Raw genomic sequence first — 12,460 nt, 5'->3', positions numbered from 1 at the left:
TGGAGCTTGGCGGTGGTAGAGGGCGTTGCCGTAGTCCAGTCGGCTAGTGACGAGGGCCTGGGTGACGGTCTTCCTGGTCTCGGTGGGGATCCACCAGAAGATCTTCCGTAGCATGCGTAGGATGTTGAAGCACGCCGAGGAGACGTTGTTGACTTGTCTGGTCATGGAGAGGGAGGAGTCCAGGATGAAGCCCAGGTTGCGTGCATGGTCTGTCGGTTTGGGTGCGGTGCCCAGGGCGGGAGGCCACCAGGAGTCGTCCCAGGCGGAGGGTGAAGAGCCCAGGATGAGGACCTCAGTCTTGTCTGAGTTCAGTTTCAGGCGGCTGGTCGTCATCCACTCGGCTACCTCTTTCATCCCTTCGTGCAGGTTGGCTCTTGCGGCGGCGGGGTCGTTGGTCAGGGAGAGGATCAGCTGGGTGTCGTCGGCGTAGGAGATTATGCTGAGGTTGTGTTGGCGTGCGATGGCCGCGAGGGGGCTCATGTAGACGTTGAAGAGGGTGGGGCTCAGCGAGGATCCTTGGGGGACGCCACAGATGACTTCGGAGGCCTCTGACTTGTACGGTGGTAGGCGGACTCTCTGTGTTCTTCCGTCGAGGAAGGAGATGATCCATTCCAGAGCCTTGTCCTGGATTCCGACGTTGCTGAGGCGCTGTACTAGGGTGCGGTGGCAGACAGTGTCGAATGCCGCGGAGAGGTCTAGGAGGATGAGGGCCGCTGTTTCTCCGTTGTCCATCAGGGCTCGGATGTCATCGGTGGCGGCGATGAGGGCGGTCTCGGTGCTGTGGTTGGCTCGGAAGCCAGACTGTGAGGGGTCGAGGGATCCATTCGTCTCGAGGAAGGCGGCCAGCTGCTTGTTGACGGTCTTCTCGATGACTTTGGCTGGAAACGGGAGGAGCGAGATGGGGCGGTAGTTCTTGAGTTCGGTGGGGTCCGATGTGGGTTTCTTGAGTGGAGCGCTGAGTTCGGCGTGCTTCCAGCTCTCGGGGAAGGTGGCGGTGTCGAAGGATGTGTTGATGATGTCTCGCAGGTGGGGTGCGATGACAGCGTCGGCCTTGTTGAAGACGTGGTGAGGGCAGGGGTCGGTCGGTGATCCGGAGTGGATGGAGTTCATCGTGCGGATGGTGTCTTCGGTGCTGATCGGGGCCCAGGCGTGGAGGGTGGTGGTGGGGGGTGGTTGTTCGGTCGTGGTGTGCGTTGGTTGGTTGTTGAAGCTGTTGTGTATGTCCGCGATCTTGTTGTGGAAGTATGAGGCGAGGGAGTTGCAGAGGTCTTGCGATGGGTGATGTCGTTGTGTCCTGCGCTGGGGTTGGATAGCTCTTTCACGATGTTGAAGAGTTCCTTGCAGTTGTGTGCGTTGTTGTCCAGCCGGTCCTTGAATGCAGTTTTCTTGGTGGCGCGGATCAGCTGGTGGTGCTTCCGGGTGGCAAGCTTGAAGGAGGTCCTGTTGTCCGGTGTAGGTTCCCTTCTCCAGACTTTCTCGAGGGCTCGGCAGTTCTTCTTGGAGCTCTTGAGTTCGTCGGTGAACCATGGGGCTTTCTTGCTGCCGGGTCTGCTGGGCGGGGTCCTCAGCGGGGCGAGCTCGTCCGCGCAGTTGCTGATCCACTTCGTGAGGTTGTCGGCGGCCTGGCTGGGGTTCGCTGAGCTGGCAGGAGGGTGCTGGCTCAGGGAGGTGGCGAGCTGGTCGGCTGTGATCTTGTTCCAGCTTCTGCGGGCAGCCTGTTGCTGGTGGTGGTGGGTCGTCGTTCTTTTGAAGGTGAAGTGGACGCAGCTGTGGTCCGTCCATTGAAGCTCTGTGGCGTGGCTGAAGTCGATGTCTGTGCAGGAAGAGAAGACTGCATCGAGTGTGTGTCCGGCGAGGTGGGTGGGGGTGGACACCAGCTGCTTGAGTCCAAGATTGGCGAGGTTGTCGAGCAGGGTGCTGGTGTTGCGGTCGTTGTTGTTCTCCAGGTGGAAGTTGAGATCCCCCAGGAGGATGTAGTCAGCGGAGGGGAGGGCATGCGGGCTGACGAAGTCGGCGATGTCCTCGCTGAATTGGGTGCGTGGTCCCGGAGGTCGGTAGATCAGGGTGCTACTGAGGGTGGTCTTCGGGTCGGTGTGGATCTGGAAATGCAGGTGTTCGGCAGTGGTCAGGGTGTTGTCGGTGCTGGTCGTGAGACGGATGGTGTTCCTGTGGATGATGGCGATGCCTCCTCCCATCTGGTTGGCGGTGCGATCCCTCCGGGTGATCTTGTAGCCCTCTGGGATGGCGATGGCGATGTCGGGAGCTGAAGAGGCGTTCATCCAAGTCTCCGTGAGGAAGGCAACGTCCGGGGCTGTGGCGTCTAGGAGGTTCCAGAGTTCGATGGCGTGTCTGTGGACGGAGCGGGTGTTGAGCAGGATGCACTTGAGGTGGGTGCTGTTGGTGTTCGCCTTGGCGGGTGCTGGTGCGAGGCAGGTCCGGATGCAGGTGAACTTGCAGGCGTGGCAGCTGAAGGGTCCGTGGGTGCGTCGTGGTGTGGCTCGGTAGCAACCTGGGAATCGGCCGGTGTTGAGTGCGATGAGGGTGGCGGCGGTGTACGTCAGGCGGGTCGATCGGGGTCCTCGTGGGCCAGGGGTCCTGGCGCTGGGCGCGGTCCAGGCGCGGAAGATGCACTCCTAAAAACAAGAGGCTGCACACACAACCACAGATGAGAAAAATAGCAGACCCAGGCAATTAAGAAGAATTTTAGATGGAGAAACAAAGGCAGAATGGGAAAAGTTTTAAGAGGAAGGCTAAAAAACCAGTGATTATTGAATACACGGGGTCTGTAAGCAGAAACGACATACGACATTGGCGTACGACCCCTGTTTTACAGTCAGGGGTACAAATGAGCTAGGCTAATAATAGACACGAGCTTAGGTATTACCGCCTGTATTTGCTGATACTGCAGGTCATGGGGTTAATTTTTTAGGGCGAGCCTTGGCAGCGCATGCCGTGCTCTGCGAGGCATGCTGTATTCAGCTATGGACTTGAAGCTCCGCCCACTCTCCGCCCATGTTTTTTATTGTCGTGTGGCATTGTCCTTTGTAAATGCTGGCTTCTGATTCATTTCAAGGCTTTTTAGTCCCCTCTTTAGTACCGCCTCGTCTTTATTTGTAATCTTCCATGAGGACTGTCCCTTTTACTTCTGTTGTTACACGGTATGTCTTATTTACAGCCTGTGAGCATTATTTTCTGGAATGATTTTCTCATACTGCAGGTACGACTGTACTGCGACTGCGCCGCTTTGCTTGCACCTTATCTACTTTTTTATTTGTTTATTTTGGCAGCGCTGTAACTGTAGCGCACCTTTATTTTCCTTGCAAATTGCTCCTTTTAATCTGCATTATTTATTTATTTATTTGAAGCACGGTGCGCTCGAACTATAGCGGCCGCGCCCCTTGCGCTCATTTTTGTTTTTTTAAGACAGTGCGGCAGCTTGCTCCTCCTTGCCCTCCCGCCCCCAGGCGAGCACTAAACTTTAGGCATTAGCAACAACATGGGCGCCATGCTTAATATTTCAACAGGCACCCGCTTGACTTGCTGACTTTTCCAATGCTTGTTGAGACAAGGGCCTGCACACAACTCCATTTCCCTAAAATTGCTGAAGGTCCCTGTACAAATATGCTTGCTATACTAAACAGCTGACTGGGCTATGTATTTGAATGCAAGGATGAGCCAATGCACATTGTTAAAGCAGCGTGCTCCCTTGTGGGGGCGGGGAGGGACATGCCTGAATTATTCATAGCGTTTCTGCTCTAGCAATTCACGAAGAACATAAAACACAGAGTTTAAATATAAGGCATTCAATTCCGAGGTCTCTCGCACACTCCAGTTTCTCTCCCTGCTCGCAACTATAACTCCATTTGCCGGCGGGCTCTCTACTGCCATCTTTTTTCCAACTTCATGAGAACTCTCAACAGGGGCGGCCTTAGGCATGTGCAAGCTGTGCACCTGCACAGGGCCACCAAACCCCAGGGGCCACCACGAGGAATCAGATACAATACATATTCGTGGCGGCCCCTGGCAGGGATTTGGCGCATGAACGACTGAGGCGTGCTAAATCCAATGTGATGCACGCTGAATGGTTGTTCTTATACTCTTTTCCTTTCTAACCCAGTCTAGTCTTTGTGTGGGGTCAGCCTTGTTTCGGGCTCTTCTGGTAGGTCTTGTGCTTGTTTAGAACTTTTTTCCAGGAGAATCGAGCTTGTTTTAATAGTCCAGATCTGGCTCCTCCGTAGGCTCGCATGCACGCGCATGCGCAGTGCCCGCGAGTCCTGCAGCGAAGGGGTTACAGAAGCACCACGCATCACTGGCGGCAGGAGGGGTGGCAGCACCCGTGCCCGGCGTGCAGCAAGCAGCACAGAGACCGGCCGAGGCCATGCACCGGCACGCCTAGAGACCCTGGGCAAGAAAGGCCGCCTTGCAGAGGATAGCATGCCAGTTTGCAACCTTTGGTGCCAGCTGCGAGGTGAGCAGCCCGAGGGTCAGGGCATGGGGAGGGGGAGTGAGGAGGTCAGCGTGTGCCACTGCAGAGTGAACCCGAGGGAAGGTGAGCCATTGGACGAGGGTGTGGGGAGCCCTGGGGAGGAGGGCAGATCAGGCGTAGGAATGTATCCCAGCCCGTGGGGGTGAGGAGCCGGGGGCATGGGGAAGGTTGGGTGAGGATGTTATTGTAGATGGTGTGTGCTTTGGGTCTGGGTGGAGGTAAGCCATGTGAGGTGGCGAGCTGGAGGTATTCTGGTGGTCATGGGAAGGGAGGGCATGATGAATCGTGAGAGAGAGCCTCTCTCTCACGATTCATCTCTGAGAGGGCGCGGGTCGGAGAGGTGGTCACCGTGCGCCAGGGGTAGGGAGTGGTACAGATCGGCGCTGTATGTTGAGGGAAGAATGAGTCAGGAGTGCAGGGGCGGTGTTTACTTGTGGCTGAGGGGAGGCATGGTGACTTTTGGAGGTGTAACTTGGGAGGCACGGTCGTATTGGGGGGGAAGAGGAGAGCAGGGTACGAGGTGTTAGACGTAATGTTAAGGATTCATTAAAATGATTACAATTACTTATCAACAATCATGAAAACAGAGTATGAAGCTGATACTTGTGATCTAATGAGTGGATCTGCCTGCACAAATCTTTTAAAATATTGAGTGTTCGAATGTACTTGGCATTTGGTTATGTCTGTTTATATGGTGTTGAGGCAGACATGAAATGTAAGCACCTATGGATGGACGCCTGGAATAGGATGGCAGTGCCTACCCATGTTAACTCAATTTAATGCCCTTTTGCAGAGACCTTGGTAGGAGACTGGCTTCTTGATCATTTCTTTAATTACATTCCAGGGCTTGTCATGTGACTAGCAGAGAAAACTAGTTTAACTAGTCCTCAGTTTGCAATTGGTGAAGCAGCCTTCTCGGTCCATACTAGGGGCATAGTTACCATTGGTTCAGCAAGTACAGTGGTACTGAGACCCAAACCCCTCAGGGGCCCATTGAACCCTGATAATTGCTATATTTTACTTCCTGAGCAGCAGCCAAAGGGGCCATTTTCCTTGCTTATGCCATGGCCCATGGGGTCGTTGGTACGCTGTGCTAGTGATTCGTACGTCTGCTTGAAAGTTGTCTCCTGACTGGATGTTCCTTGCACGTTAATTTTGCTTCAGTGAACCTCTAGTGCCTTTTCATAGCCTTAGGACTCACTGTAATTAATCCTTGTTTAATAGGTGCTCTGAAAGCGAGCAGAACTGGTTGCTGGAATATGGCACTATACAAGAAACCTTAATGAAATATATTGTATTTTGTCTTTTGACAATGTGGTAAAGTGGACGAGTCTTTGGTTACCTGTAGGCTGTCTTCAGGATCAGTTAGTGACGTACTGAGACAGGTCTCTGTGTGCCATGATTTCAAGGTAGCTTACTCTCTTCCTGCTAAGGTCACTTCCCAAATAGATCATGAACTATTCTCCAGGCTCTACTGTTCTCAGTGGACTGAGAAAACAGACCTTGTATGCCAAGTCACATGATCTACCCTATAGTTTTATAACACTCTTCAAATAAACCTTCTATATGTGGCTAGTCCTCATAATGTGTCATACATGTAGTGGGAAGGGTAATTACTATCAATCAGTCAGGGTTTGTAAAGCTCAGCTGCTTCACACATAAGGGTCTCGAGGCGGTGTGGGATTCATGCTGCTGGATCATGCTGCTTGTTGGTTGAACAGCAAGGTCTTGTGGTCCTTCCTGAACTGCTGGAGCGATGGTGAGGCTCTGAGGTGCAGGGGGAGGGTTTTCAGGTCTTCACTGCCAGGTGGATGAAGTAGCGGCCTCCACTGTTTTATCAGCGGCTGCATTGAGTGGCTGCTAGGGAGATGGTTCAGGAACATATTTTCCTGGTAGGTTGGTGGAAATTCACTCGTTCATTAAGGTATGCTAGTCCTTCATTGTGTAGTCCAGGGAAGACATGGCTTGGCAGTTCGGGCTGGACTGTTCCCATGAGGCACAGGGTCAAGGCTGATTTGCATATGGCCATGTCTGAACTGGGGTGTTGTGGTGAGCAAACAAACGATGGATTTAGGCCCAGATGTCTGTACTGGGGTGAAGGTATGACATTGTTCTGCATTCTGTCCATCAACTGTTGTTTTTGCAAGAAAATAAAAATGACACATCAAAATCTTTCCGCAGCCGCCACTGCTGATTGTCTTCTTTTTTTCCCTACCCACTGCTAGCCTCGCCCGCTGCATTGCAAGCAAATTGAAGAGAATTCGAGTACACAAATCTGGTTATTCGAAACGAAAGAGAAAGGTGGCTCAGCAGGCTTTCGTAGTGTCACAGGAAGGAGCAATCCTGAACTTTATCACCCAAGGGAAACCTAAAGATGGAGAATCCTCTGGCCAGAGTACTGCTGATGCACTCGGTAAAACTGGCGCTGACGACCATAAAGAAGAACAAAACAATGATGATATCCATGAGCAGAATGATACTCATGAGCAGACCAATGAAAATGAACAAGGTGACTCTGAAATTGATACAAACATGCAGCAATTACCAACTCAGGGTGTGGATTATTACAAAAGACCCTAAGACAGAGAAACTGAAACATCATTCATCGGTCCATCAACATCTGGCATTCTGAAGGAGGTTCAGAGTTTACAGACGGATGATGCTGGTATTGAAAAGGAAGCCAAAGAGCAAGACCATCTTACAGACCCGTGTTCTGAATATGATTTATGTGATTGGAGGGATTCTGCTTTGTGGCCGAACTCTCTTACGGACACGCAACGTGTTTTTCTTGTTGAAAGGGGTCCCTCCAGAGACCCAGATTCTGAAACAAAGTATCCAAGTGATGAGCACTCAAAAAGTAACCGTCGTTTTTCTGTTACCATGTTACTGGTCATCTAACGCCTTTTCTGGACATTTTATTAAAACACCTTCCTGAGCCCCGCCCTGACCCCCTCTTCCGGGGCCCCCTACCTGCGCTCCCTGCACAGGGCCACCATGAGCCTAGAGCCGCCCCTGCCCTCAAAGTAACCTTGGACTCTGGCCTAGCTTGGAAGCAAAGTCCTCTTTTGGCCACATATTGTACTGCAACCTGCAACATGGCTAGGTAAAAAAAAAACATAGGCATTTATAATGCCAATAACTCCAACTCCGAAAAATGTGAGACCAACTGCATTTCCAATGCAATAGGTCTCGCATTTGTTAAAGCGAGTGCTGTTGAAAATTACAATGTTTTTTACTCTTGATTTTTATACCAATAGTAACAGCACTATGCAAATATAATTACTCCACTGCAACTTAAAAAAACAAAAGTACAACCCATTGTCATTTTTAACTCCATCAGCTCCAACTTTGACAAAGTCAAGGTCTATTGCATTGCAAATGCTTGTTTAAATCTGATCCTTAGGACTGTTTGAGGAGCTTTCCATTATAAAACAGTGACAGGAGAGAAAGGTGTCTACTCTGAACTCTAGTAGTGAGAGTGTTTTCCTTAAGTGTTCTATTGAACCTTCGCAGCATAAATCACATCTAGAGTTGCCTTCTCAGCGCTTTTGTGATCTATCCTGTGACACTTTCCCGAGAAGTGCCTTCTCAGCGCTACTTTGTCAGTGCAATAGGAACTTAACAGTGTCTCATTACTTCTTTAATGCCATCTCTTTTGTAAGTTAATGGTTTTTATTCTTAATAATGTTGGTGCCACCCCCCTATCAAACTAATGAAATGTGAAAGTAATATAAATGCTGTAGGATGTATGCTCCCCAGTAGTGCCTTCTGTATTTTCATGAGACACATGTACAAGCTAAGGCCTCTTTCTTTGGGGAACCAGTGTCCGTGCATTGTGATAAGAAAGGATGCTCAGCAGTGACCAGAACGTAAATAAAAACAACCCAACACCATAGCTAGAGAAACACAAGACAGAAGAGTTTAGCAGGATTTGTGTCTATGGGGCTACCCTCACCAGGGACAAGTAGTGCTCTGGTAATCTCTAGATTGATGATTGATTGATTGATTGAGGACAGTGGAAACACCATCTCTGCTCTAACACTATTCAATCCAACGCCAAGGATCATTTTAACTGTATGTGGACTAGAGTAATTTATTATTACCATATTTGTGTATGCAGTTTTGTAAACAAACACCTAGGGGTAGATTTATAAGAATTGCCACTAAGTAGTTTTCAAGCTGTTTAGCGGCATTTTGTTTTAACGCAGCCGCGTGCCAAATCCTAACGCTATGTTTGCGACATATTTACAATACGTCACTTAGTGGTGTAAAGATCAGCTAGCGGCTGCGAAATATGACGCAAACTCTAGCATCAAGTCGATAGAAAAATTCACGTTAGCATGAAAAAAGTGCTGGCCAGACAAACAGCGGTAAAAAGGTTCACGCTAGTCAGCCCAACATCACTTTTCAGCATCTAGCAGCAAAAAGAGATTACAACTACGTCATAAAGGGACAAATAATAAAAAATAACTACCTGAATGCATAATGGAACAGCCAGGACCAAGTTCAGCACAGGTCAGCAGCCCACTTCCCCGCCCCCCCCCCCCCCCCCTCCAACAGCCAGGATGACCAGCCAGAGTCCCAGGGGAAGAGGAAGAGAAAACCCAGATTCAGACAGGAGGTGAATGAGATCCCGATTGCGGAGGTGACAGAGCATCAACACCAGCCCTTCGTCACCTCCAAGGTGCTACTGAGGATCAAAAACGCTATATGGCAGTCCATTGTCAACAAGGTGAACTCCTTCGCAGAAGTCTATAGGACAGTGACGGACTGCAAGAAGCACTGGTATGATGCGAAGTGCTAAACTAAGCAGAAACTGGTGAGCAATCAACAGGCCGCATTGCAGACCGGAGGGGGCAGTCCAGTGTAGTTTCTTTGAATTTTTGAGCCGCAAACAGCTAAGAGTTGAATTTCCATTGACAACTCATGTACTTTGCGATTTTGTTTTATTTCGGCTTTGAAAACTTTATGCTAACGTGTGATGTGATTAATAAATTAATGCTAAGTGGTATTTGTACAACTTTTTAGCTGTTGCATGCCTGGCAACAGTCTATGGCTAAGGCATGTGACATGTTGTGTATGTGGCTTTCAATGGTCAGATGTCTTTGGTTCAAAATGTATCTGGGCTCTCAACATGCAAACCTTCACAGATGCATGCTGCACCATACTTCACAATGTTTGATTGGCAATGCATGCAATGGTACAAGTTACACTGTTTTCCATATGTTGTATGTGTGACTACATATGTGGCAAGTACTTACCCCATTCCAGTAAGGTGTCTACCACTGTCATGGGGTTGAGACACACATATGTGTCAATCAAGCATGTACCACATGTGTCAAAGATTTGGGGGTATGCATACAAAGCACAAACACCAATGGGACATTACTTTTGTTTATGTTTTTGTGGTGTGAAAAACATCCCCATATTTACAGATGCGTAAAGCCAGTTAACCTTTATGTACGCCACCTTGTTCATATTTGCCTTACCACAGCAGTCCGCTAAAGCAAAGAGGTGGGCAATTGATGTTGGGTTGGACGCTCCAACACAACATCCATAGCTTTTGATGCGTCTCCATATTCACATATCTGGGGCTGTGTCAAATTTAACAGCTCTGAAAATGTGACGATAGACAGGTAAGGCTAGGAGTCATGTATTTAGTTCTCTTGTATTTCAGCTCATTCCATGTGTGCTGCATGCTTCATCACACATGGATGAAGCAAATTCCCTTTCTAGATAATTTTTGTGCTGTAAGGTGTCCCTTCATGCACAGAATAAATAAGCATTTATTGCTACACTTCCTGCAAGTCACAAGTGTGCCGGCACTGGCACTGCCCAGATTTGTTGGAACTAGCGCGAGGGTACGCATTGGGATGCACCATAAATATGGTATATATGCCTCATCCCTGTGTGTTGAGACAAGACAAAGCGCCATGCTACCAATTTTTGCCCAGCACCAGCCTAAGACCTTTCATCATAGATTATCCCAAACACATCTGATTGGGAATTTGCTGTTTTAATGGGTAAGGCATAGACAACAAAGCGGATGTATGTAACTCTCTGAAACGTTTTACGGCACATGGTGGTGCACAATGTCCACCGTAGGGACACTATACAGAGGTTAGTAGATGTGTTGTGAGGTTGCACAGAACCATTGAACAAGTATCCTGCATATACTGCAATGCAAGACACCTTGGGGCCAGTGTGGGCCATAGCTTTGACAGGATTTGGTATCTATTCATTGTGTGTCTGCACTGGCAGTAGCAGTGCAGATCTCCTCTATGACACTCATGATATGCCCTTGGAGACATCATGGTTAGCTGTCAGGCTTATATTGGCATCCAGGACAGTAGAGAGCGACCTAGAAAAGGATGCCTGTGATACTCCTGCCACTCTGGTGGTGGTATGTTGAAAAGTTCATGACACCAGCATGTGGAGGACAGCAAGCATCCTGGTCTGTGGCGGGATGTTGGTGCAGGCCAGGTGCTTTCTGGCTCAGGAGGTGGACAGTGGACCCCTACTTAAGCATGCAATGGGCTATGACCTCCTCTTGCGAGAGGTGAATGAGGGTGATCCTCTGGCGGTAGATACGTTCCCCTCTATGGCACTGCCGTGCCGGTGGATGTCATCTCCCTTATTCCCCCTGTCTTTGCACATTGTGCGCACTCAAGCTTGTCCAACCTGGAGTGTAAATAGTGCTAGTATTATGGTACTGTCCAGCATGTTGGTAGTTTAACTGTCCCAATGTTTCATGTGTGCTACTGATCTGACTAATCCCTGGTGGCAGTGGTTGCTCCATCAATTACATGTCTGTGCACTCTGGATATGTCCAACAAAGATTGTATATATGAGGAGCATTAGTTAAGCAGAAGACATTAAGCACACTGCATTCGCAACCATGGCACTTGCCCATACAACCATAGACATGCACACGTGGCCTAATTGCTGGTGACACGTAAGCACACCTCCAAGCGCTAGGCTATAAAAGATGCTCATACTATCTGCACGAGTTTGCTCTCATCAACACTACCAACGCATCTCTCCTTCTGCCACGGTTTCCGATGGCTCCAGAGAGTCTCTGGCTTTCACTGTTCCCGGTCTCCAGCTTCCTGTTGCCGACGTTCCAGTGTCGCAACGTGCCATGGCATATTTACAAGGCCACTTTACGTGGCTTTTCATGGCCTTGTAAATAGGTGCCACTTTCACGCAGTACACTGCGTGAAAGGGGCATTCCATGGGTGTTTCTGTGGATGTTCCCATGCAAAATCCATGGAATTGGAAGCATTCCCAGATTTACAAAAAAAAAAAAATACGCAAACCTTGGAACGCGTCAGAATCTAACACCACCCCAGGGGTGGCGTTAGGGAGGCGCAGCGAGGATAAATGTTTTCATTTCTCCTCGTTTATTACTTTTTCTATGTGTGCTGCATTCTGCAGCACACAGAGAGGGGAAATCGCCTCTTGGTATGGATTTTGTGCAGGAAGGTCTACCTTCCTGCACAAAATCAATCAGCCCCGCAATGCAGGCACCCTTGCACAGTGCAAGGGTGCCAGCTTTGGCACATGGCAGCCCATTGTGTGCCAGCGCTGTGAAAAGGAGCAGGATTGCACCATATCTTATAGATACAGCGCATTCCTGCCCTTTTCTTTTGACGCAGGGCAGCACAGCAAGATTCATTGCAACGCTGCCCTGCACCAAAACCTCATAAATGAGGCCCTTATTATACGAGTGTTAGCGTCATTTTGAAAACCAGCTCATTCCTAGCGGTATAGAACAGCTGCTAGCGTGACTAAGCGGCAGTTTTCCTTTTTTAGTGACTCACAAGGAATTCCTTGTAAATATCGCGTTGTGTGTTTTGCTGGAGTTTTTATGCGGGAAAACCTACCTTGCATCACAGTCACATTAACCGACTTGGCTCTGTGAGAAATTGAAGCTAAATCTGTAAAACTGTCTCTAACGGGGCTTTGCGGCAA

The 12,460-nt window shown here is 49.3% G+C and overlaps 1 protein-coding gene across 3 annotated transcripts in view; it reads right to left on the bottom strand.

Annotated features, from left to right (window-relative positions):
- Positions 1 to 12,460, bottom strand: part of LOC146854144 (uncharacterized) — a 198,969-nt gene that overhangs the window by 73,835 nt on the left and 112,674 nt on the right. The gene's annotated exons all lie outside the window — the stretch shown is intronic.

The sequence above is a fragment of the Triturus cristatus genome, chromosome 4_1 (genome assembly GCF_964204655.1).
Source record: "Triturus cristatus chromosome 4_1, aTriCri1.1, whole genome shotgun sequence".
Taxonomy (NCBI): Eukaryota; Metazoa; Chordata; class Amphibia; order Caudata; family Salamandridae; genus Triturus; species Triturus cristatus.
The sequence above is the reverse complement of the archived record's forward strand: the minus strand, read 5'-3'. Positions and strand labels throughout refer to the sequence as shown.